The 27836-nt window shown below is 38.4% G+C and overlaps 1 protein-coding gene across 1 annotated transcript in view; it reads right to left on the reverse strand.

The window, feature by feature from the left end:
• DMD (dystrophin) overlaps positions 1-27836 on the reverse strand; it is a 1889362-nt gene that overhangs the window by 549544 nt on the left and 1311982 nt on the right. The gene's annotated exons all lie outside the window — the stretch shown is intronic.

Below are 27836 nucleotides of genomic sequence, written 5' to 3' on the forward strand. Positions count from 1 at the left end.
GTTGGATTGTCATGCTAAACAAAGATTTTAAAAAACGCATGTGGAGAAATATACAACTACTTGAACAGGGTGTGGCTTCAAAAGGGGACAGGTTAGAGTATTCTCACACTCATCAATCATCAACCTTTGGTTGCCCTGTAAGGAGATCTATAGATAATGCTATAGCCTCTTCCTGGTTAAAAGCAGGAATCTACTGAGAGGGCAAAGTGCTGGACCTATAAAGCTAAGTATAGCCTTTCACCTGTCCAAGAAGGTGCCCATCCAGACAGAATTCACATAAAAGAGAAAAATCACAGAAAGCATGTGTTCAGCATCTCCATTGTCTTTTTAAAACTTATTATCAATGAGGCAATCAGATAAGTAATAGTCTGACCTGTCACAACACACACACACACACACACACACACACACACACACATCATGATATCTCTGGACATATCTCTAAGACTACAGATTTTCTATAAAGTTGAATATCACCAATTTCTGGGTCAATCTAATACATAAAAAGAGAAAGAGAAGGGGACCTAAAGAGCTGAAGAGCTGAATTAACGTATAGACACTATTCCACTATTAGATGCATGAATAAAAAATACTTTATCAGTGCACTGCATTGGAGGATTATAAGCATCATTAATTATTATTATATACAGGAGCCCTGGTGGTGAAGTGGTTAAGAGCTCAGCCACTAACCAAAAGGTGGGCAGTTCGAATCCACCAGCAGCTTCTCAGAAACCCTATGGGGCAGTTCTACTCTGTCCTATAGGGTCGCTATGAGTTGGAATTGACTCAACTGCAATGGGTTTGGTTTTTGGGTTTTTTTTTTTTTAATGTGTGTGTGCAAGGAGCCCTGGTGGGCAGTGGTTAAGTGCTTGGCTATTAAGGGAAAGGTTTGTGGTTTGAACCCACTAGCTGCTCCAAAGGAGAACGATGTGGCAGTCTGCTTCTGTAAAGATTTACAGCCTTGGAAACACTATGGGGCAGTTCTACTCTGTTCTATGGGGTTGCTATGAGTCGGAACTGATTTGACAGCAGTGGGCTTGGTTGTTTTATATGTGTGTGTATATGTATATATGTACGTATGTATCTGTATACATAATTAGGAAACCCTGGTGGTGTGGTGGTGCTACGGCTACTAACCAAAGGGCTGGCAGTTCAAATCCTCCAGGCGTTCCTTGGAAACTCTATGCGGCAGCTCTACTCTGTCCTATAGGGTCGCTATGAGTCGGAATCGCCTTGACGGCACTGGGTTTGGTTTTGGTTTTATATACATAATTATATTATACAAAATAAACACATTAAATATTTTTGGGCAAAAAAGGCATAATCTGAGATGGAAGTTATTTCGCTCAGGTGTTTCTGTGTGACAAATTGGTGAAATTCACAGCAGTCTTCTGCTACATAATACTTCCATCATCTGTGCCCTGGTGGTGCCACAGAGTCACCAGATAAAATACTCAGAATCTTTCCTGCTTGGTTTATTTGCATTTTAACCACTATCACATGCTAGGATATTTTTTAGGAGAAGGATTACAGGACCACGATTTTGTTCCTTTTTTGTTATATGTAGATCAGAGTGAATGAGCACCTTAGTAGCACCTGTGGTAAAGACCAAAAAGTTTCTTTCAACATCAAACAGCACTCATAGAACCAGAATTAACCTGATGTTCAAATTCTCCATCACCATAAGAGTCTCTACTGGTTTGCTAGTAAATAAGTTACATTTCAACGAAGTTATTTTTTAAAAAAATAACTTTGCATCGTATTTGCAAGGGGCAGCTAGAATTTTGTTACCTATGGATAGAGAGCGCTTTGTAGAAAAGATTCTTTTTAATCTCTAGCAATTGTGTTAGCAATTTGCACTAACGGGAAGTATGAATCTAAGCAAAAGTCTTTAATAATCCCATTAGTTCCCTTTCTAGCAACAATTCTAGGGCTGTGGCTTTATCTGCCTTTGGGCAATGTCTACCTAGAAATATGACTACAGAAAGTTTGTGGCAAGGAGAGGATTTTCTCCTTTCTCCTCGTTATCCAACTGTAGAGTTAGGAATGATACCCTCTCCTTTTAACTACTGACACTTGTTTTTCATCCACAGGGTGAAGGACAAAGACTCTGAGGTACAGCGCAGAAAACAAAGCTAAAATATATTTATTTCACTCCTTAAATGTTTTAAAACATAGAGTTAGTCTGTCATCAAAAGGTAGGTCCAATTTTTTTGTACCTACAGTCCATTTCTCTTTTTCTTTCCATACTTTCAGCTGGACATTTCATTCCCTTCTAATGGCTTCAACCTCTGTACAGATCATCCTCAAATCTAAACTTTATGCTTCAGCTTCAGTCCTGTATTTCCATGCCTAACAACATCTCATTCATTCATCCTCCCTGTGCCCATTCCCTACCTATTATGTGTCAAGATCTATGTTTGATGCTACTGAAGAAAAAAGTCACTAAGACATGGATTTCTAAATTCACATATTCAAGTTTGGTGGAGAAAACAGATAGGTAAACATATAACCATAGTTACAATGTGATTAAGGCTAGACTCCATCTGGATTTATCTACATGTACCACACTGTATTCATTAACTTCTACCTCAATTTGGCTGACAAGTGATAAATGTATCTTAATACATCTTTTTTCCTTTTCCTCTCAAAGGAAGTGTAGATAATCTAGCTGGACTTTATCTGAAAATACAGTGATGGCTGCTCAATAAAAGTTTGCCTGATTGAATTGATTTTCATAAGAATAAGAAACCTTTTTAGATAGATGGTACAGGTTATGACTGGTTTCATTTTGCTGTTGGAAAGATTGATTCTGAAAGAACCATAACGACTTTTCCAAGGTCACATACAAATTAGAGTTAGAGCTAGGATTGCACCCCAAGTCTTGCATCCTAGACAAGTTTTTCTAACTCTGAAGGTAGATATTGGTGTCCATTCCTCTCTGATGTATACACTGTAGGAAAAGAAGAGAAGTACAGAGAAGGTTATGCCATTGAATCCTGGCCTTCATTTTGCAGCACCGACAAATTTTTTATCACTTTACCAGGAGCGGGGTCATTGATATACACAAATACCTACGCTTAAGAGAACACACACACACACACACAAAATGATTCTCCTATCCCAATTATTGCAGAAAAGATCTAGCTAGCCTTTGCTTCAAAACAAAACGAAACAAAAAAATCCATTTTCAACACAAATTTGCTGGTTTGCTGTTCACCAATAGATGAATTAACGAGCTTTTCCTCCCCTCTTTCCTAAGGTCTGGTACTAAATTACTCAAACTCTCCAGAGTTAATTGGAAACTATGACCTAAATGTTCCCAAAGTATTGCTGATTAGTTCTCTGAAAACTCATTCCCGTCTTTCGTCACCCCAGACAACACAGGATGACTTTTTAACGTGTAGAAGCAACACACTGGCACAAAAAATAGTCTTCCAAAGATACACCACAGCTTTGAAGCTGTTTAAACTTCCTTCAGTGCTACAGACATTTTAGTAAAAAATTTATTACCCGGACTTGATCTTTAGATAGTAAAAAAAGTATACGCATCATCAATCATGTAAGAAAATTTTAAATATACATTCCATCTCTCATTTTTTACCCTATGAACATCTTTAAAATTGTGATTTGCAAAAACATATTATTAGGAAAATTCCCTAATTATATACTTTTCCTAAAACCATTGGGACATTCCCAAAAAGAAAATATCAGGAGACAACAGAAAAAAAAATGGACTTTCTACTATTCTTTTCATTACTCATTTAACTTGATTTGTGTTTTTGTGTCATAAATCGCTGAAAAAACGTAATTGTTGAAAGAAATGTGCACAAAATTATGAATAGACACAGTATTCAAGATATATATTCACATATATGTATTTTTCTCTATCATGGATTGTTAACAAAAATATTTATGCTCTCTAACCTAAGATCTGAATTTTATTTTTTTTCTACTGATGCACTAGCAAAAGGTATTACTTTGGGAGATTTCAAAAATAATATTGGGAGTAATTGATTACATTTGTTTTGGTTCATACCCAGTAAAAAGCAAAAAACAAAACAAAGAAAATTGCTGTCAAGTTGATTCCAACTCATGTTGACCCCATGTGTTGCAGAGTAGAACTGTGCTCCATAGGGTTTTCAAAGCTGTGGCCTTTTGGAAGCAGCTTACCAGGCCTTTCTTCTGAGGTGCCTGTGGGGGGGGGTTGAGCCAGTAACATTTTAGTTAGTAGTTCAGTGGTTTTGCACTACTCAGAGATGCCTTTGGTTCATCTAGAGACTGAAAATATTATCTTGGACCTTTACATAACTTTAAAAGATGTTTTGAAGAAATGCAATTTTATTAACCTCCAGATAAATACAGATTAAGGTTGGGCTTATAGTTGGACACAATTCTGCTCTAAATAAATTCTTAATGTTTTGTATAATGTGAATCTTTAAGTTGGTTTGTTAGCTTGTAGAGTTAATCTCTTTAAAAAATATATTTCCTAATATATCCTAGAGAAATAAGAGCCTTTAGCCAAACAGATATATGCACACCTATGTTCACTGCAGCACTGTTTACAATAGCAAAAAGGTGGAAGCAACCGAGGTGCCCATCAATGGATGAATGGATAAATTATGGTATATTCACACAATGGAATACTATGCATCGATGAAGAACAATGATGAATCCATGAAATGTTTCATAACATGGAGTAATCTGGAAGGAATTATGCTTAGTGAAATTAGTCCATTGCAAAAGGACAAATATTGTATAAAACCACTGTTGGAAGAACTGGAGAAATAGTTTAAACAGAGAAGAAAATATTCTTTGATGGTTACCAGAGGGGGAAGGGAGGGAGGGTGGGAAAGTGGTATTCACTAATTAGATAGTAGATGAGAACTACTTTAGGTGAAGGGAAAGACAACATACAATACAGGCAAGGTCAGCACAACTGGACTAAACAAGAACAAAGAAGTCTCCTGAATAAACTGAATGCTTCAAAGACCAGTGTAGCCGGGGTGGGGGTTTCGGACCATGGTTTCAGGGGACATCTAAGTCAATTGGCATAATAAAATCTATTAAGAAAACATTCTGTCTCCCACTTTGGAGAGTGGTGTCTGGGGTCTTAAACGTTAGCGGCCATTGAAGTTGCATCAATTGGTCTCAACCCACCAGGAACAAAGGAACATGAGGAACACCAAAGACAACAAGGTAATTATGAGCCCAAGAGACAGAAAGGGCCACATAAACCAGAGACTACATCAGCCTGAGACCAGAAGAACTAGACAGTGCCCAGCTACAACCAACAACTGCTCTGACAAGGAACACAACAGAGAACCCCTGAGGGAACAGGAGAACAGTGGGATGCAGACCCCAAATTCTCATAAAAAGACCAGACTTAATGGTCTGACTGAGACTAGAAGGACCCTGGTGGTCATGGTCCCCAGACCTTCTGTTAGCCCAATACAGGAACCATTCCCAAAGCCAACTCATTGGACAGGGATTGGACTGGACAATGGGATAGAAAATGGTACTGGTGAAGAGTGAGCTTCTTGGATCAGGTGGACACATGAAACTGTGTTTGTGTTGGCATCTCCTGTCTGGAGGGGAGCTGGGAAGGCAGAGGGGGCCAGAAGCTGACCAAATGGACTAGAAAAGAGAGCGGAGGGAAGGAGTGTACTGTCTCATTAGGGGGAGAGCAATTAGGAGTATACAGCAAGGTATGTATAAATTTTTGTATGAGAGACTGACTTGATTTGTAAACTTTCACTTAAAGCACAATAAAAATTAAAAAAGAGAAGCAGCTAAAGATGCATAAGCTAAAAAAAAAAGTTTCCTAATGATGATAAGCTAAATTACCTATCTTCTAAAAGCATATATGAAAAATAGTACATAAACCAATTTAAAAGATGAAGCTATGATCATCTCTTGAAGTCTTATGAGACTGCAAACAAACATGTATTCTCATCCTCTATAACACACAAAAAACAGAAGAGTAGACTGTTTGATATCGATATAGAATATTCAAAAGACAGAGCAAGGCAGTTGGTTCAATTTTCTAAGACCAAAAGGCAAACACATAACAGGTTCATTTTAAAAGGAAACCCTTCGCCTTCGAGTCAATTCCGACTCATAGCAATCCTATAGGACAGAGTAGAACTGCCCCATAGCGTTTCCAAGGAGCGGCTGGCTGGTAGATTCAAACTGCTGAACTTTTGGTTAGCCAAGTTCTTAACCACTGCACCATCAGGGCTCCTTTAAAAGGAAAGAAACTATTAAAAGCATAAAATCAACAGGTGATTGAATTAACTTATAATACAGTTCAGTTTGGAAGTATTAATGATTTCATAATTCCTAATACGAATTTCAAGTTATGGTTTCTAAATATTTATGAACTTTTTTACCCTGTTCCTTACTCAACATTCTCTTTGTGGTTTATAATACATATTCATGAAGAGTTCTTTAAAAACTTCAACATTTATCGTTACAGTATTTTATATTAAGACATTGCTGTTCGGTTTTCAAGTTCTTCTACATATATCTTCTCCTTTGACTCCAAACAGTTTTATGACGCCAATAAAAAAAAAAAAAAAAAACTAGTGCCATCGACGCCAATAGGGAAGGTAATTATTATCATCACCATTCCACAGATGAGAAAATTGATAGTCAGGGAGGCTAGGTGAGTTTCTAAAAACAGTGGCAAAACTTCAAATACCCAATCCATTACCTCTCAAGGTAGACTTGTTAATCCCTCTGTGAGGTAAGTATGACAAATATTAATATATTACCCTTCTCAAAAGCCCTTGGTTTTCTTTGACTACTATATAAATTAGAATCACAGTGTATGATTGGAGACAAGAGAAATTATTACTCCTTTGCTTGTCATCTTTAGATGCCATCTAAGAGACATATATTGATCTTTGGACTTGAGGTGGACTTGATCTTCCTCAAAAAGAGGGCATTACAGGCACTACTATGAGTCAGAATTGACTCGACGGCACTGGGTTGGTGGGTACAGGCAGTAATAAGATATTTTATTACAATGAAATAATAGAGAATTATAGTACATGAGGTTGTGGCCTTCTGATCATGGAAATTTAATAAATATTTGCTAATGATAAAGAAATTATATGGAAGTCTATATATTTTGGGAGAAACCCTGGTGTCATAGTGGTTAAGTGCTACTGCTGCTAACCAAAAGGTCGGGAGTTTGAATCAGCCAGGCGCTCCTTGGAAACTCTATAGGGCAGTTCTTCTCTGTCCTATAGGGTCGCTACGAGTCGGAATCGACTCGATGGTACTGGGTATGTATTTTGGGAAATGTTTTACATTAAAATATCCAACAAGGTATTAAACAACTCATATGTTTCTTGCCTAGAAATTTTACAGTAAAATATGTATATATTTTATAAGACCAATTGGGAAATGAATTCATCTTTCAAAGTAACTGAGTTTTGGTAGATTTTAAAAGAATTGCCCTCCTAATTTAAACTTATTTTAATGGCTCAGATACGACTTACAAGATAAGATGTGGGATTACAAGTAGGTTGAGGTAATTAAAACTGATTATCAAAATAATTAAGATCTAAAGTTCCTTGCTTTCTTACTTTTAATTACTAGAGGTAAAAAAAACTGTATATGAAAGAACTAAAACAAACAAACAAAAAACCCAAACCCACTGCCGTCAAGTTGATTCCAATTCATAATGACCCTATAGGACAAAGTAGAACTGCCCCATAGGGTTTCCAAGGAGCGCCTGGTGGATTCGAACTGCCGACCTGTTGGTCAGCAGCCGTAGCTCTTAACAACTACTCCGCTGGATACTCTGAAATACACTGATCATCATTCATAAAATCAATTAAAATTTAGAAAGAACAGTCATTAAAAGGATTTATTTTTCAATTGGAACTACAACACTAAAGGAATGAAACTGAGGTCCTCATCTATGTTCAAGAATCCTCTTATTTATGAATATCACATGTACAAATAGTCCCTATATTCTTCTCGTTTATCATTCTCAGCTTACTGTAAATTTCTTGAAGGCAAGGACTCATGCCACAGTTCCTGGCACTTATTGAACACTCAATAAATTGAACTGAAATCAATAAAGCTACTGTAAACCAGGCACATGTTCTAAAAATAACATCACAGTCCCTTGTTCTTAAAGAATGTTCAATCGAGATTATTTCTTGATGTAAATTTATTGAATTACAATTTATATTTTACAGATTTTTTTTATTGTACTTTAGATGAAGGTTTACAGAGCAAACAAGTTTCTCACTAAACAATCAATACACATATTGTTTTGTGACATTGGTTGCCAACCCCATGACATGTCAATACTCTCCCCTTCTCGACCTTGAATTCCCCATTACCAGTTTTCCTGTCCCTTCCTGCCTTCTCATCCTTGCCCCTGGGCTGGTGTCCCCATTTAGTCTCGTTCTGTTCCTGTCTAATCTTTGGCTGAAGGGTGAACCTCAAGGGGTGACTTCATTACTGAGCTACAAGGGTGTCCAGAGGCCATACTCTCAGGGTTTCTCTAGCCTTGTCAGACCAGTAAGTCTGTTCCTTGTGTGTGTGTGCGTGTGTGTGTGTGTGAGCTAGTATTTTGTTCTACATTTTTCTCCAGCTCCGTCCAGGGCCCTCTAGTGTGATCCCTGTCAAAGCGGTCAGTGGTGGTATCCGGTCACCATCCAGTTGTGCTGGACTCAGTCTGGTGGAGACTATGGTAGTTGTGATCCATTATTTGTAGAGAATTTTAATGTTTGTACATTGATTTCACATACAATATTCTAGTTGAACCTAACAATAATTTGGAGAGGTAGGCAGATCATCTTTGTTTGTTATAGAAAACTGATTAAATAATAGGCTATTTTGTTATTCAGTCATAATGAAGATGTTTAAAAATTAGCAGTTATCTGACCAAAATTGTGTTTTTGCTTTGTGTAAGTCTAGCAATTAAATCTTTGGTATTTGTATCTTTCATCAAGTTTTATCCTAGCAGTGGAAGTGAAATAATGGAGGATTTGATATTGTATTTCAATGTCAGTGACTGAATATCTGTTACTCATACAGGAAAACATGTTTTCTCTTGAATTTTTAAATGCGCTTCTGCAAAGAATGCAAATTCAGTATATTTTAGGAACACTGCAAAAACAAAGAGCATAAGGAAAAATAACTTCCATTAAAATTAACCCATTATTTTGTCAAATTTCCAGATGGCTTAATAACTTTGATTGTGGTCCAGAGATATCATCTACCAAAAGGGCCTTAAAAATTATCTCATCCAGGCACCCATTTAGCTTCTGTCACCCAACATATACCTTCCTTGTTGTGTATCCCCCACAAATTTGATGGACATACTCTCTGTAGCTCTATTCATGTTCTGTCAAAAAGTTCCAGTGTGTCAGGGATGAGGACAGTACCCTGTGGCATAGCACCAAGATGCTCCTTCACCACTTGACACACTGATTTATTAATTGACATCCTTTGTGTAGAAACATGAAGCGGTTTCTGAACCATCCACCTTACTTTGCATCTTGCCAGAATTTCTCCAAGTTATTCACAAGAATACAGTGAAAGCTCTTGTCAAATGCCTTGACGGAATGCAAATAGACTTCTGCATTTTGGTTACCTACCAGTCTAATCATTCTTCAATCTAGAAAATTATTTTTGCCTCAAAAATATAGATAACATAGGTTTTATCTCTTTCTTTCTCTCCCCTCTGTATATCTGTTTGTTTTACTAAGTTATCTGGTTAATCTCTTCAAGAGGTGGCTTCACATTTCTCTTGTAGCCTCAATCTAAGTAACATTTACCATTTTACATGTCCTGGGTGCTTACAATTGTATTTTCTGTGATTTATACAGAGAATTTAACTGCAATTGTATTTTCTGTGATTTATATAGAGAATTTAACTGTAATTGTCAACATCTGGTCAGAGGGCAATTAATACAGCTATGGGAAGGAAAAGAATAGAAGAGTGACATCATTACCCTTTTATAGAAACACATCATTCAATAAAGGTAGTGGCAATAGACTTTAATTGTAGTGATCGTCACAGGATTTTTAAAGATTGTGCTAGACAATCTAGCAGACCTGAAATGTTTGTTCATTTCACTGCGTCTTGTAAAAATGGCAACTGTATCACCAACATTTAAGTTAGATTTTCAGAGATATTGTTATTTCATTAATCCGCAGATCCGTCTTTGTTTGGAAAAAGAGTCAACCAAACTATACAGAACACAAAAAAGAGGCAGTCTGGAAATCTAGGGGAGATGTTTGATTACCACAGTGATTGAAGAGTGCTAGTGGCATTCTAGAAACACTGGTGGTGCACTGGTTAAGTACTGTGGCTGCTGACTAAAAGGTTGGCAGTTTGAATCCACCAGGTGCTCCTTGGAAACTCTGTGGGGCAGTTCTACTCTGTCCTATAGGGTCGCGATGAGTTGGAATCGACTCGATGGCAACAGGTTTGGTTTTGGTGTTAGTGGCACTCTGTGGGCAGACTGGGATGGTAGACGTCCTGCACCACAAAGGACTGTCCCAAGTCCCACAGCACTTTTGAAAGTCCGACTGGACCTTCATATAGCTGAAAAACCTATTTACAAATGCTTAAACCTAGAACTTAACTCAATTTTACATAGACATATAGATATTTTTGTCAAGGCTTTAATACACATTGATTTGACTCACGAATTGAGGAATGACATCAAGGACATCATACATAAGAAAGCAAAAGGTCATTAAAAAGACAGGAAAGGAAGAAAAGACCAAAATGTATGTCAGAAGAGACTCTGAAACTTGCTCTTGAAAGTAGAGTAGCTAAAGCAAATGGAAGAAATGATGAAGTAAAATTGCCGAACAGAAGATTTCAAAGGGCAGCTTGAGAAGACAAAGTAAAGTGTTATGATGACATGTGAAAAGACCTGGAGATAGAAAACCGAAAAGGATGAACATGCTCAGCATTTCTCAAGCTGAAAGAACTGAAGAAAAAAATTCAAGCCTCAAGTTGCAATACTGAAGGATTCTATGAGTCAAAACCGACTTGACAGCATCTAACAACAACAACAACAGGGAAAATATTGAACGATACAGGAAGCATCAAAAGAAGATGAAAGGAATAGACAGAGTCACTGTACCAAAAAGAACTGGTGAATGTTCAATCATTTCAGGAGGTAGCATATGACCAAGAACTGATGGTATTGAAGGAAGAAGTCCAACCTGCACTGAAGGCATTAGTGAAAAACAAGGGTCCAAGAGCTGACAGAATATCAGTTGAGGTGTTTCAAGAAATAGATGCAGGGTTGGAGATACTTACTCGTCTATGTGAAGAAATTTAGAAGAGAGCTACCTCGCCAACCTCCTGGAAGAGATCTGTATTTGTGTCTATTCCAAAGAAAGGTGATCTAACAGAATGAGGAAATTATCAAAAAATATCATTAATATCACATGCATGTAAAATTTTGCTGAAGATAATTCAAAAGTGGTTGTACATTGACAGGGAATTACCAGAAATTCAAGCTGGATTGAGAAGAGGACGTAAAATGAGGGATATCATAGCTAATGTCAGATGGAATTTGGCTGAAAGCAGAGAATACCAGAAAGATGTTTGCTGTGTTTTACGGACTATGCAAAGGCATTCAAGTGTGTGGGTTATAACACATTATGGATAACAGTATGAAGAATGAACATTTCAGAACACTTAATTGTGCTCCTGAGGAACCTGCACATAGATCAAGAGGCAGTCGTTCAAATGGCACAAGGGGCTACTGCGTGATTTAAAGTCAGGAAAGGTGTGCGCCAGGGTTGTATCCCTTCACCGTATTTATTTAATCTGTATGCTGAGCAAATATTCTGAGAAGTTGGATTATGTGAAGAAAAACATGCCATGGGGATTGGAGGAAGACTTTAATAACCTGAGATATACAGATGACACAACCTTGCTTGCTGAAAGCAAAGAGGGCTTGAAGCACTTACTGATGAAGATCAAAGACTACGGTCTTCATTATGGATTATACCTCAACATAAAGAAAACAAAGTTCCTCGCAGCTGGACCAATAAGCAACATTATGATAAATGGAGAAAATATTCAAGTTGTCAAGGATTTCATTTTACTTGAGTCTACAATCAACACCCATGGAAGCAGCAGTCAAGAAGTCAAATGAAGTATTGCATGGGACAAATCTGCTGCAAAAGGCCTCTTTAAAGTGTTAAAATGCAAAGATGTCACTTTAAGGACTAAGGTTTGTCTGGCTCAAGCCATGGTGTTTTCCGTTGCCCCATATGCATGTGAAAGCTGGACATTGAATAAGGAAGACTGAAGAAGAGTTGATGCCTTTGAATTATGGTCTTGGTGAAGAATATTGAATATACCATGGACTACCAGAAGAACGAACAAATCTGTCTTGGAAAAGTGCAGCCTGAATGCTGCTTAGAAGCGAAGTTGGTGAGACTTTGTCTCATGTACTTTGGACATGTTATCAGGAGGGACCAGTCTCTGGAGAAGGACATCATGCTTGGTAAAGTCAAAGGTCAGTGAAAAAGAGGAAGACTCTCAACAAGATGGATTGACACAGTGGCTCAACAATGGGCTCAAGCATAACAATGATTGTGAGGATGGTGCAGGACTGGGCAGTGTTTCGTTCTGTTGTACCTCGGGTTGCTGTGAGTCGGAATCAACTTGATAGCACCTAACAACAACAGCAACATTATTTTTTCAATACAGAGAGTATAAGATAGCTAGAATTAGGACTAGAATTAGGACTAGCAGGGGGGAATTACGCACACACTGTAACTAATTTTAAATATTATTTTCCAAATGAGAGCTTTCAGTAGGAACAGTCTTTTTATGTAAATGATACTTGCATTAAAAATAATTTATATACTGAAATACACATTATTTTAATATAAATGTGTTCTCTTTTATATTAAAGTTAGGGCTTCATTTTTTTTAACCAAAAAGCCAAACCCATGCGATCGAGTCCATTCCGATTCATAGCGACCCCCTAGGGCAGAGTAGAACTGCCCCATAGGGTTTCCAAGGAGCAGCCGGTAGATTCCAACTGCCAACGTTTTGATTAACATAGGCGGGGTATAATGTCCACAAATTTTAGTTTATGACAGTAAAAAAGGTGTGACAAAGTATTATACTGAAAAAAAGAAAGAAAAAAGCAGATGCCACTGGGTCTGTGAAGGTTGAAAACCACTGATAGAGAGCCACAGGGAAATTTCAAGATGAAGGGTATTATACTAAAAATAAATAGAATTTTTTTCAGGCGAGAATGAGGATGCTTTCCCCCTACGCATCTAATCCATGATCCTTCCGGCTCCATCGAGAACAAAATAGCATTTTCAAAAAGTGCTCTCTTTTATAGCCAGTTGTGATTATCGGTGAACCGGAGGTCTCCTTCATGTATGAACCTGAATTAAAAACAGCCAGCCCTTTAGTCAGTTCAGAGCCCACACTCTTGATTACATTTGACACAATAATCATCATCATATCTTAAGACTCAAATCAGTCTGACAGTGCTCGACTCAGGGCTGCTTCTCCCAATTAGCTGAAAATTGCAGCCCAGCTCATCTTCTAGGGGATAAGTTTACATTTACCTTTTTTTCTGTGGTGAGATGGCAATGAACATGATGGCAGGAGCAAATCAACTTTCTAACTTCTAGAATACCTTTATTTTAAGTTTGCTGAAGTCTGGTAAAACTGTTTTGACAGGAATGAAAATGTGTAAGCTTTACTGTTATTATTAAAAATACACAGAGTTTAAGACAGCTAGAGTTTGGACTAGAATGGGAAAATAAACACATATTGTGAATATTTAAAAAAAATTCTTTTCCAAATGAGAGCTTTCAGAAGGGACAGTCTTTCTATTAAAAAAATATCCACAATTAAAAGAATCATTTGCAATCGATGAATAGGTACATGTTATTGGAAAACAAAAAAGCGAAAAGATATAAGGGTGTTAGGAATGAGTTGCCAATAACATGCTAACACAATAACACTGTGTTCCTGTGACACAAATGCTATTCTGTATATTTGGTTCCAAATAATTTCTCCTCTAAATTTCTAAGGGAAGAAGTTTTGTGTATTAATCCCTTCAATTATGATAACCTTCTATCCAGATCAAGGCAATTTACAAACACTATGGAAAAAAATGGATAATGGCAAGGTAGACAAACTCCATGGTGGTATCCCAGATGGCTGTGCTACAGATCTGTGTGGAGAACCCAGTTCTTATGCACCATCTTCTAAGTGGATGACAGCACAGACTCAGAAGACAGAAATATACAGAGGAGATAAAGGGGCACCTAGGAAAGTAGGAAAATACTGAGGAGCAGGAAAACTAGAAAAGCAAGAAGATTCTGAAGAGGGCTGCGATATGTGGGTGGGGGAGGAGCCCTGGTGGCACAGTGGTTAAAAGCTGGGCTGCCGACCTAAAGGTCAGCAGTTCAAATCCACCAGCTGCTCCTTGGAAGCCCTATGGGGTAGTTCTAGTCTGTCCTAGAGGGTTGCTATGAGTCGGAATCAACGCGATAGCAACGGGTCTATGGGTAGGGAATACGTTGGCAGGAAGAGTGCATGAGCCCACAGGAAGCAAATGCCAAAATCAATGGAGAAATCCCATGAAGTCTGAGGTGGAGATAGAAAGGAATAAGATGAGAGGCAAAGCTGGAGTGAGACAAGAGCAGAGGGGAAGGGGCAGAAATAACAAGGGAGAGGAGACACAGTAAGGGCAAATTTTCTCTGAGTCTTATCAAACATCCCTATTCACCCAAAGCTGAACATTTCCCACAAGAAACAACATTGTGAATATCCTTAGTTCATGGATATCCCTAAAGAAGAAACACGAGTACAGTTATATTTATGTGGGATGAAGAATGGATTTTTAAAATCTGGTTCCTGATGCAAGTTTTAATCATTTTGCAGGTAAGAATGAGAGGCTGTCAAAATACATGAATATTCATCAATTATATTCAATCTTATCTATGTTAATTTCCTCCCAAATCTTTATCATACGGATTACTGAAGGAAAAGATAATGTTAGTGCTTTTCATCGACTTAATTGATGCATTTGACCCTTAGGATACAGGCAATAAAGCAACATTTCCGTGAGGTTTGTTCTCCTTTAGAAGATAAACTTCAAATTTCCTGTTGTCAGAGTAATTAAATCTTTGAAGAGTTGTTTTTATCCTTTAGAAAAATAAAAAATATCCTCCTATATGCTGATATTCTTTAAAAATATATAGAAAGAAGTATATATTCACATTAAAAAAAAAACTACACAGTCCACTGTGATAAGTATCATGAAATTAATATATACATTGTAAACTTTGGCAAAAATAATCAGAAATAAGCTTTAGTAATAAAACCCACATATTGGATTTTACCCTCTCTCATCTGACCTAAGAGGGTTTTTCCAAAATCTATCATAGACAAATCGTAAGGCAACTGAATTAGAAACCCTTTGAATGACTATCAGTTACTTTGAGTTATAGATACCAAGTTCTAAAGCATCAGGCTCATTCTGGTGCTAGCATGATTTCCCCAAATAAAAAAATGCTCTTCATATGTGTCATTTAAATAAGACCTTTAAAGATCAATCAATAGATTTGTTTTACTTGGTTCCAAGGCATATACTAGTGACAACACTGATGATGCCACAGCACTTTACGAACCCACACAAATAGATCACAGGGCAGTTTGGTTACTTTTCTATTAATGTTCACAGAAACCTAGTTATGAATTACTTTTGCTGGCGGCCAAATGGAGTTAAAAAAAAAATGATCCACTGCTTCATTTTCCTCATTTTGCTTTGTCAGTTCTGTGAAGTGCAAAGGAATACAATTCACCACGGCAAAAGCAGTGCGATACAAAATAACCGCAATACGTTTTACTTGGAAATGGGCTTGAAGAACATCTGAAAGCTTAACGGACACAGGATGAGGCAGTACGGCTAGGAAAGACGAATGCCATCCAGAATGACTGTGCTTCCCAGTTTGACCCGACTAGCTGTTCACTTCTTGGCATACATTAAATTGTTGAATTTAATTGCAAAAACATTACAGGTGATTACTTCGGAAATCATTGCCTCCCTAGGCAACCTTCTAGAATTGAGCTCAGTTGTAAGGACAGAAAAAACCTGTTGTTATTGAGTCAATTCTGACTCATAGCGACCTTATAGGATACAGTAGAACTGCCCCCATAGGGTTTCCAAGGAGTGGCTGGTGGATTCGAACTGCCGAACTTTTGGTTAGCAGTCGAGCTCTTAAACACAGTGCCACCAGGGCTCCAAACAGGACTGAAAACATGGGGTTTATTGCTACTACTCCTCACCTCTCCTAGAGACCACCGTGCATATCACTCATGCACTTCCCTTCTTCATTAAATGCCAGCAGCCCTCTATAAAGAATCGGGAAAAAAAAAAAAAAAAGAAAAAGATTTGTGGATAAACCGTGTTTTTTCTTTTCCCCTTTCTTATTGAAACCAGCTGTATCATATATAATCAGATTGCAAGACTAAGTTTAATAGCTAGTTTATCCTCAGCACTTTGAGTTCTGGGAGAAAGAATGGCATTCTCTATAGCCAAAAGCCAAAGGAGTCGTTTATATACACTGTAAAAATCGGGTGCTTCTAATAGGCACATATGTTTTGGATTTCTCATTTGAAAATCTGAACGTCAGAATTTTTTTTTCCTGCACGATCATGTCTTTCCTAGAGCATGTATTTTTAAATTAGCTCTTAAAACGTGCAACATGTGATATAATTGCAATTATTTTAATCTTCACGAAAAAAAGATGTGAGAAGACTGAAAGTACTGGTGGAGCTTTGGCGCTAGCACTAGTAAAACTGCCCGTTGGTTTTGTTAGTGGGATATATAATCAAATGATACAAAAAGAGCAACATGCAAATATTCGTACTGAAAATCTTAGCTCATCAACAGTGTGACTAAATATAGAATTCTAGAGATTCCCACATTAAATTAGAACAGTATTTAGAATTCTTCCAATATGTGTAGGAAGGAATAAAATCTGGTATTAATAGAAGAGTATGCCTTCTCGCAGAGAAGAAATGAGTACACTACTTTCCTATCATATGGATTCATCAATACATATACAGGAAGAAGTGTGTTCATAATCCCCAACACCAATTGCATTACCTGGCAAAGAACGAGTGCTTAATTTTTACTGAAGCAATTAATTAGCAAATGACAAATATCTGTCAACAGCAGTCTCTTCACCTTAGATTCTTTCATTATGTAGTAATTGGACAAGCACATGTATAACTGCCCCTGCTTGAGTCTGACCTATTCTTTCAAAGTTAGATTACAGGCTCTGCCAGGTAATCCATTTTCACAAGCAAAATTTGGCAACATTTTGGGATTCAGATGATGGAGTCAAACTTGTTTTCCCAGGGAGACTGGCAAATATTTGCTTAGATGCTCTCTTGGAGCTTGTCACATTAAGGATGCTGGCAGAAATAGAAAAAAGTTAACAGAACTATGTGAAATAATAAAAAGGAACAAATTACATGAGCAAATTCTCAAAGAATGAGAGAAAGCAACATCATATAAATGGTGCTGCAATGTAAACATTAAAAAACAAAACAAACAAAAAAACAAGGAAAGAAGAAGGCTGATAACAAATATAAGAATTTCTGTGCCAGAATTAACACAGCCTGGCTTCTTGAGTTTGGGAAAGTCACAGACTTTCTGTGCCTCAGAATCCTCACCTGAGTTATAAAGATCTTGACATTGAAAATGGCAACAGACTCAGAGAAGGTTAACTTCTATCCATAAAACTAGGGGTGGATTATCCAATAAGCAAGGTAAGCACAGGCTTACTTGTGCTTACTTACTAATCTGTAGTGAATAATTTCACATCAAAGATGTGGTGAAACCCATGTGAAATTGTTCACTACAGATTAGCAAGTAAGCTCATGCTTACCATGCTTACTGGTCATCTGCCCTGTCAGGGATTGTAAATTTGAAAAGAGGCTTTGATTCTGTAGCAAGGTACCATGGGGTTGGGATAGAGACAGATGCCAGGCATACCTAGAAGCAGAATCTTTGGTGTGGTGAAAAAATGTGAAATTGTTTACTGCAAATGATCTGGTAAGCAAAGTAAACACTGTGCTTACCTTGCCTATCGGATAATTCACCCCTGCATAAAATACTACATTCATTTGGAATGTGGGCTGGCAAATCATACAGATGTCTGTCCACTTGCTAGTCATTTGACAAACAGGCCATTCCCCAGGGAGCAGAGTTCAGCCTGAACAAAGCTGCCTTACTCTATTAATTAAGGGTTGGAATTGACTCAACAGCAACGGGTTAATGGGCTTAGTTAAGAATGAGTCCCAACCCACTGGCTTGGAAAGGAGACTGCAAAACCCTGCTGGGACTTTGAGCTTCAGCTCTGGTTCTCCTGACTGCTCTATTGAAGAGTCCTGGCCTCTCCTCAAAACTTCAACTCTGGTTCTCCCTACTGCTCTGTTGAAGAGTCCTGGCCTCTCCTCAGAGCAGACCACCTCTATCCATTAGGAACAGTTGCCAAGTGAGATGGGTTGGCCAGGATCACTTCACGTGGGAAGTATATGGAGTCTGATTCACACACACCAAGTACTTGGCTGGGCTTCTGGAATTGCCTACCTGCCAGGATAAATGTTTCTGTACCAGCTGCAACCTAACAATTAGGCTCAAAGTAATCATTAGCAGAGTATAGATTATGTGTTTTGTGTGGGGGGAAAAAACTGCCCTTCCCTATTAAAATGTTGATGACGGTGGAGTATAAAGGAATGTCAGTGAAGTTGATTTGTTTCAGGAAACAAACAAACATATTAGTGGATCCTAGCAATTATAACAGAATCTACTGTATGTGTTGTCTATTGGTATCTGCTGAAATAGGGATTTTATCTAAGTATAGCTTCTTTTACTGAAGGTATTCAGGATTATTACCATGTATGTGGAATCGACTTGATGGCACTGGGTTTTTTGGGGGTATTCTAAATGATTTTCCTTCCATCTTCATTGTGGGAAGTCTCCAGAAAACAAAGATTCAATATGAGTCAAACATGCTGTGCTAGAGAATCAGTCTCAATCTCAATTTCTCTCTTTCTCCCTCTTTTCCTCCATCCATCCATCCGTCCGTCCGTCCGTCCATCCACCTGCCCACCCACCCATCCATCCATCATCTATTGTTATTCTCATAAAAAAGTTTCTAAACTTCTAACAGTGTATGAAAAAAAAAAAGTGTATGAGGCGAGAATAATAGTCCCAAAGTAATAATAGAAAAGATGTCTGAGTAGAATCAAAGACAGAATAACACAATTTCCCATGTTTGGATGGCAAATTTATGGGCTTTTGCCCAAGTGAAGAGTTGAGCCAATAGCACTTGAGAATACTATTCAGGTAATTCCAAGTCAGATGATCTCTACATAGTGGCCTGGGCCCATTTCAATGTTATGCTATCTATCCTACAAATATTTACTGATGCATAGTACAGGCAATCGCCCGGTTAAGAATGTCTGACTTATGGGAAACTGGTACTTGCCCTTTAATATTATGTAAATTTGCCCTCAATTTGAAACAATTGAACCAACCCCTACTCACAACAAATTCTTCATCATAATCACCTTCACTTGCTGCATGTGTAGCTTTTTTTTTTTATATTTCCAACAAGTTCCCAGGAAGTTATACATAAGAATTACCTGGGGAGCTTGTAAAAATGTAGATTCTGATTCAGTGTATCTAAGGTGCAAATGCAAATTCTCAGCAGGGGATTTGTTAGAAATGCAAATTCTCAGCAGGGGTTTGAACCAGAACCAACCGGTTAGAAGCCCTGATTGAAAAGACTTCCAGGCTTTTCTTGCACTAAAACCAAACCAAACCCGTTGCCATCAAGTCAATTCCAACTCATAGCGACCCTATAGGACAGAGTAGAACTCCCCCATAGAGTTTCCAAGGAGCTCCTGGTGGATGTGAACTGCTGACCTTTTGGTTAGCAGCCATAGTACTTAACCACTACGCCACCAGGGTTTCCTCTTGCACTAAAGTGAGGCTAAATAAAAACCATATGCACCTGTTCCAACCTACAAATTTGACTTAAAGGCACAGTTAGGAATGGATCTCGCTCGTAACCCACTATAGTTCATGTAAAATTCTTCTTGAGAAATTGGTTCCTTGGTCAAAGTTCTTGAAGAGGTGCATACTATACAGACTACCCCTTTCCCCACATGTTCCCAGACACCTACACTTTTTTTTCCCTTTTATTATTTTTTGGGTTTATTGTACTTTAGATGAAAGTTTACAGAGCAAATTAGTTTCTCATTAACAATTAATACACATATTGTTTTATGACATTGGTTGCCAACCCCATGACATGTCCATACTCTCCCCTTCTCAATGTTAGGTTACCCGTTACCAGCTTTCCTGTCCCTTCCTGCCTTCTCATCCTTGCCCCTGGGCTGGTGTGCCCCTTTAGTCTCATTTTGTTTTACGGGACTGTCTAATCTTTGGCTGAAGGGTGAATCTTAGGAGTGACTTCAGTACTGAGCTAAAAGGGTGTCTGGGGGTTTTGCCAGTCTCTGTCAGGCCAGTAAGTCTGGTGTTTTTTTTTTTTTTTCGAGTTAGAATTTTGTTCTATATTTTTCTCCAGCTCTGTCTGGGACCCTCTATTGTGATCCCTGCCAGAGCACCAGACACACATACTTTGTTGATTGACAATGCATAACCAAAACCAAAAACCAAACTCAGTGCTGTCAAGTTAATTCCGACTCATAGCTACCCTATAGGACAGGGTAGAACTGCCCCATAGAGTTTCCAAGGAGCACCTGGCGGATTCAAACTGCCGACCCTTTGGTTAGCAGCCATAGCACTTAACCACTAAGCCACCAGGGTTTCCTTACCATGCATACCCTATAAAAAAGACTCTGATTAGTCTTACAGGAAAGGAATTTGTTTGCCTTGATTTAACATGGTATTATTATTATTATTTTTACCACAGAACCCTTTCTTGAGTTAATACTTATTAAGATACAATGGAACTGGTATTGGCAGAACCTGATTGGCAAAAAAGAAAACTACTCTAGGAAGAGTATATGAGAAGGTTCAGTATGGTAAAGTCACGTATCAGCCTGATAATGAGATTATTATACGAAATGACTGCCAAGGCATCATCCAACCTATGTTTGAATACTTCCACAACTTTACGTCTTTGGACAGCTCTATCATAAAATCCCTCTCTCTGCTAAGCTGAAATGTAGATTCTTTGGACTAGGTTGCATGCTTGACATTATTCAGCTTAAGATACTATTAGTTTTCCTTGTTAACAATCCTATCACATGGGAGCGGGGTGGGTGGGTAAGTACAAGAGCATATGCAAGTGCTCATTGTCCCTAGAATCCCCCTTTGCTGTGTCTCCTCTTTCTGAATGGTTTTTGTTTGGTTCAGTGCAGTGGGTTTCAAACTTTAATGTGCAAAAAAATCACTTGGAGTTTGGAGAGCTTAAGTTTCATGGGCCCCATTCCCAGAGATTCTGATTTGGTAGGTTGGGGTAGGATCTATGCATTCGCAATTCTAGCAAGCTCATAGGCGATGCCAATGCTGCCAGCCCAAGGATCACAGTTTGAGTGACACTGGTGTAGTAGATACATTGATGCTTTGCCAAGACTCCCCTCTCTGGGTACCCATGGACCCATGCTTAGCTGCTGGGAATATCGAGAAGGTAAGTGCTTTATAGCTGCTTCCCTGTCTGGAAATTGCCCTCAGCTGTAGGGAACTCTTTTACCCAGGACTATACCCTTTTTAAAAAAAAAATTTTTTTTTATACCCTTTCTTAGGGGCTGACCCAGAACCTCTAAATGGCTGATACTGGGGGTACCATGGCTCATCTCCCTTGACTTAATCCAGGATGTCTCTGAAGGGCTCTCCAAGTTCCAGAGAGCCCCTTAGAATCTAAGGCCTTGAGACAGATAGGGTTAACTGTGCTGGCTGAACAAAAGAGCTGTTAAAAGATTACCATTGAGAAGTTGGGTAAACAGGAACCACACCCTGTCAACATGAGATAAGGTTCAAACAATTAGTATCTCTTTCTTAGTGTTTTTCTAGTCCCTTCCGCCTTTACAGGCTCCGCATGCACAGAAGAACAAAGTGTCACGATTGTTTAACCTTCCTTAGCCCTCTGGAGATGGTGATGTAGTGCCGAAGATCAGTGCGCTTGCGCTATATCCCATAATACGTGATTCCAAGAGCTGCTGAAAGGACTCCATCTTGAATATCAGTGGGTTCCATCTTGGATTCCAGATGCATGTGCAACCTAATTAGCATGCACCGTCATTCTGAGAAGTACCCACCCCTTGAAAGAAGCCCACTAAATATTCATTACTGTATTGTCTCACCGCACCCATATAAGCCCTAGCCTTGCTCCCCTTTTCGAGTCAGTCTTTTGGAGAAGCCTAATCGTCCGCTGACTCCTTTTGCTTGACTCAAGCAAAATAAAGCTTGCTGAAGATAGAGTTTGTCTTTTGCATGCATTCTTATTCGGGAAAAACAAGGACCCTTTGTGTCAGATTGGCGATTGGTAACAGCCTCAGATTCACTGCAGGTTAGCTTCTCCCTCTGCTCAATTCTGCCTCCTTCATTTTCTTCCAACAATCTCAGTGTCTGTTTCCAGGGAGCCTAGCCTAAGTCTGTTGGTCTTTATTTTACTCTTCTTTTGAACTCAGTGAAAGCACCTTACATTTACATTTCTTCTTTCAATATTAAGCCTACCACTCCAATTTGTTGAAATATTTTTGGCTCCTGATGTTCCTGTCCTTGCTTTGTGTCACTGGTAAATTTGATAAGATGCTATTTACATCTTCTTCCAAATCACTGATGAAAATATTGAAGAAGACAGAGCTGAGATTAGATTACTGTAAAAAGCTGCCAGAAACCTCCCTCTAAGTTGATATGACTCCACTAAACAGCAATAAAAGCAGCACAGGCCTCAGAGTTGTAGATTTCGATTGGAATACCAACTCTAAATAGAGGTCGATAGTTAGATTCATGGATAAAGAGAACAATGCCATTTTAGCTTCTCTAGAAAAGAAAAAAAATCTTAATAGGCAATTTAGGTACTATTTACATATTAAAAAAAAAACCCAGTACCATCAAGTAGATTCCAACTCCTAGTGACCCTAAAGGACAGAGTAGAACTGCCTCATAGGGTTTCCAAGGCTGAAATCTTTACAGAAGCAGACTATCACATATTTCACCCGCAGAACAGCTGGTGGGTTCGAACCACCAACTTTTCACTTAGCAGCTGAGTGCTTTAACCACTGTACCACCAGGGCTCCCTATTTATATATTACATATTGATAAATAATATTTCACTAGGGAAAACATAAACATCATTACTAATCATTATGAATGTATGATTCTCATTCATCTTAATTGTTTCAGGATGAAAATCATAATTTGGTCATTTTACAGAGGGTTTGTTTTCTTTACATATTTAAAAAAAGAAGTTGTAAAAAAATTAAAGTTGAAGTTTAATAGCTGAACCAATTTCACTGGCTAGAGCTAAAATATTTGCACCATAGAAGAGAAACACAGGCCCTCAGGAAATGTATGAATAGCCATAAATCTATGATAAAAAAAAATGTAGGTGATAATCTCTAAAGCTGTTTGGATTAGGTCTATCTGACTTGCTTTAAATGTTCTGTGGCATGAAGACACTGACTAGACACAGAATGGTATAATATTATCAGGGATTTGATGAAGCTAAGTACAAGCTGAATGTTAGAAGATATTTAACATACATAACCATTGCTTTGAATGTGGAATTGATTTCCCAATTAATGTAAATATTTTTCATCTATCTGAGTGAATATTGGAGACAGTTAAGTGGCTAGTGCATAAAATATTGGCTGGAGGCATAAGTATTGCTTTTGTTTCCGATTTTTCAGAAAGTCAGTGTGTACCTTGGAGAATTATTTCATCCATGTTTGTTCTGTAAAAGATAATACCTGGCCATTGTTGTTGCTGTTATGTGCTGTTGAGTCAATATCTGACTCATAGTGATCCTACATGACAGAGTAGAACCACCTCATAGGGTTTCCAAGGCTGTAATCTTTATGGAAACAAGTCTCCAGGTCTTTCCTCCCACGGAGTGGCCAGTGGGTTCGAACTACTGACCTTTCCGTTAGCAGCTGAGCATTTAACTGTTCAGCCACCAGGGCTCCTATCTGGCCATTACTTTCCTAATAAAAATGTGATAGGGATTTTCAAAAGGGGGAAAAAAAAACACTATCTGAAAATGATCTCAACTGTCAATAAATTGAAAGTAAAATAAACATAGGCAAAAATATATTTACAAAAATGTGATTAAAGAAAATGCCAAAAAATGTTATAGGTGGTTCTTTTTATCTCTAAAATGTTCAAATTTTCTTCAGTAAGTAAGTGTCACTTCATAGTAGAAGAAATATATATATTTTTAAAATTTTTAGTGTGCTGTAAGTGAAAGTTTACAGATTAAGTCAGTCTCTCACACAAAAACTTATATACACACCTTACTACATACTCCCAATTACTCTCGCCCTAAAAAGACAACCCGCTCCCTCCCTCCACTCTCTCTTTTCATGTCCATTTCGCCAGCTTCTAACTCCCTCTACCCTCTCATGTCCCCTCCAGGGAGGAGATGCCAACATAGTCTCTAGTGTCCACCTGATCCAAGAAGCTCACTCCTCACCAGCATCCCTCTCCAAACCCTGGTCCAGTCCAATCCCTGTCTGAAGAGTTGGCTTTGGGAATGGTTCCTATCCTGGGCCAACAGAAGGTCTGGGGGCCATGACCACCGGGGTCCTTCTAGGCTCAGCCAGACCATTAAGTCTGGTCTTTTTATGAGAATTTGGGGTCTGCATCCCACTGCTCTCCTGCTCCCTCAAGGGTTCTCTGTTGTGTTCCCTGTCAGGGCAGTCATAGGTTGTAGCTGGGCACCATCTAGCTCTTCTGGTCTCAGGCTGATGCAGTCTCTGGTTTATGTGGCCCTTTCTGTCTCTTGGGCTCGTAATTACCTTGTGTCCTCGGTGTTCATCATTCTCCTTTGCTTCAGGTGGGCTGAGATCTATTGATGCATCTTACGTGGCTGCTTGCTAGCGTTTAAGACCCAAGATGTCTCTCACCAAGGTGGGATGCAGAATGTTTTCTTAATAGATTTTATTATGCCAAATGACATAGATGTCCCCTGAAACCATGGTCCGCAAACCCCTGTCCCTGCTACACTAGCCTTCGAAGCATTCAGTTTATTCCACAAACTGCTTTTGGTTTAGTCCAGTGGTGCTGACCTCACCTGTATTGTGTGTTGTCTTTCTCGTCACCTAAAGTAGTTCTTATCTACTATCTAATTAGTGAATACCACTCTCCCTCCTTCCCCCCTCTCGTAACCATCAAAGAATATTTTCTTCTCTGTTTAAACTATTTCTTGAGTTCTTATAATAGAGGTCTTATACAATATTTGTCCTTTTGCAACTGACTAATTTCACTCAGCATAATGCCTTCCAGATTCCTCCATGTTATGAAATGTTTCACAGATTCATCACTGTTCTTTATCAATGCGTAGTATTCCATTGTGTGAATATACCATAATTTATTTATCCATTCATCTGTTGATAGGCACCTTGGTTGGTTCCATGTTTTTGCTATTGTAAATGGTGCTGCAATGAACATGGGTGTGCATATATCTGTTCATGTAAAGGCTCTTATTTCTCTAGGATATATTCCAAGGAGTAGGATTGCTGGATCATATGGTCGTTCTATTTCTAGCTTTGTAAGGAAGCACCAAATCGATTTCCAAAGCGGTTGTACCATTTTACATTCCCACCGTAAGTGTATAAGTGTTCTAGTCTCTCCACAGCCTCTCCAAAATTCATTATTTTGTGTTTTTTGGATTAATGCCAGCCTTGTTGGAGTGAGATGGAATCTCACTGTAGTTTTGATTTGCATTTCTCTAATGGCTAATGATCGTGAGCATTTCCTCATGTATCTGTTAGCTACCTGAATTTCTTCTTTAGTGAAGTGTCTATTCATATCTTTGGCCCACTTTTTAATTGGGTTATTTGTCTTTTTGTAGTTGAGTTTTTGCATTATCATGTAGATTTTAGAGATCAGGTGCTGATCAGAAATGTCATAGCTAAAAACTTCTTCCCAGTCTGTAGGTAATCTTTTTTACTCTTTTGGTGAAGTCTTTGGATGAGCAGAGGTGTTTGATTTTTAGGAGCTCCCAGTTATCTAGTTTTTCGTCTGCATTGTTAGTAATGTTTTGTATACTGTTTATGCCATGCATTAGGACTCCTAACATTGTCTCTATTTTTTCTTCCATGATCTTTATTGTTTTAGATTTTATATTTAGGTCTATTTGGAAACCCTGGTGGCATAGTGGTTATGTGCTATGGCTGCTAAGCGAAGGGTTGGCAGTTTGAATCCCCCAGGCGCTCCTTGGAAACTCTATGGGGCAGTTCTACTCTGTCCTGTAGAGTCGCTATGAGTCAGAATCAACTTGACGGCACTGGATATGTATTTAGGTCTTTGATCCATTTTGAGCTCGTTTTTGTGCATGGAGTGAGGTATGGGTCTTGTTTCATTTTTTTTGCAGATGGATATCCAGTTATGCTAGCACCGTTTGTTAAAAAGACTGTCTTTTCCCCATTTAACTGACACTGGGCCTTTGTCAAATATCAACTACTCATGTGAGGATGGATTTATGTCTGGGTTCTCAATTCTGTTCCATTGGTCTATGTATCTGTTGTTGTACCAGTAGCAGGCTGTTTTGACTACTGTGGCGGTATAATAGGTTCTAAAATCAGGTAGAGTGAGGCCTCTCACTTTGTTCTTCTTTTTCAGTAATGCTTTACTTATCCGGGGCCTCTTTCCTTTCTGTATGAAGTTGGTGATTTGTTCCTCCATCTCATTAAAGTATATCATTGGCATTTGGATTGGAATTGCATTAAATGTGTAGATCGCTTTTGGTAGAATAGACATTTTCATAATGTTAAATCTTCCTATCCATGAGCAAAGTATGTTTTTCCACTTATGTGTCTCTTTTGGTTTCTTGCAGAAGTGTATTGTAGTTCTCTTTGTATAAGTCTTTTACATCTCTGGTAAGATTTATTCCTAAGTATTTTATCTTCTTGGGGGCTACTGTAAATGGTATTGATTTGGTGATTTCCTCTTCGATGTTCTTTTTTTTTCGTGTAGAGGAATCCAACTGATTTTTGTATGTTTATCTTGTATCTCGATACTCTGCTGAACTCTTCTGTTAGTTTCAGTGGTTTTCTTGAGGATTCCTTAGGGTTTTCTGTGTATAAGATCATGTTGCCTGCAAATAGAGATAATTTTACTTCTTCCTTGCCAATCTAGATGTGCTTTATTTCTTTGTCTAGCCTAATTGATCTGACTAGGACCTCCAGCACAATGTTGAATAAGAGCGGTAATAAAGAGCATCCTTGTCTGGTTCTCGTTCTCAAGGGAAATGCTCATAGTAGAAGAAGTATTTTAAAATATAGAAGAAGCTTGTAACAACAGAACAATAATAGATAAAATATCAAAACAGAAAACCAAAAAGGTACAGCCTGGGCTTAGGAATAAAAGAAACAGCTCTGTGGGTCAGAAATGGCATAGAAACACAAAGTGATGACCAGGGCTGAAGCCATGGGGCTGTTGGGCTCTGGGCGTGGAAGTAGGTCGTAGCTGCCAAAGAGTTCAGATTCTATTGAGTTCAAGAAACCAAAAATGCTCCATACAAGACCAGGGACCTGAGTCAAGCTCTTTGCTTCAGTGAGCCAGGGGTGGTATCAGGTTTCCTCT

This window comes from Loxodonta africana, chromosome X (genome assembly GCF_030014295.1).
Source record: "Loxodonta africana isolate mLoxAfr1 chromosome X, mLoxAfr1.hap2, whole genome shotgun sequence".
NCBI lineage: Eukaryota > Metazoa > Chordata > Mammalia > Proboscidea > Elephantidae > Loxodonta > Loxodonta africana.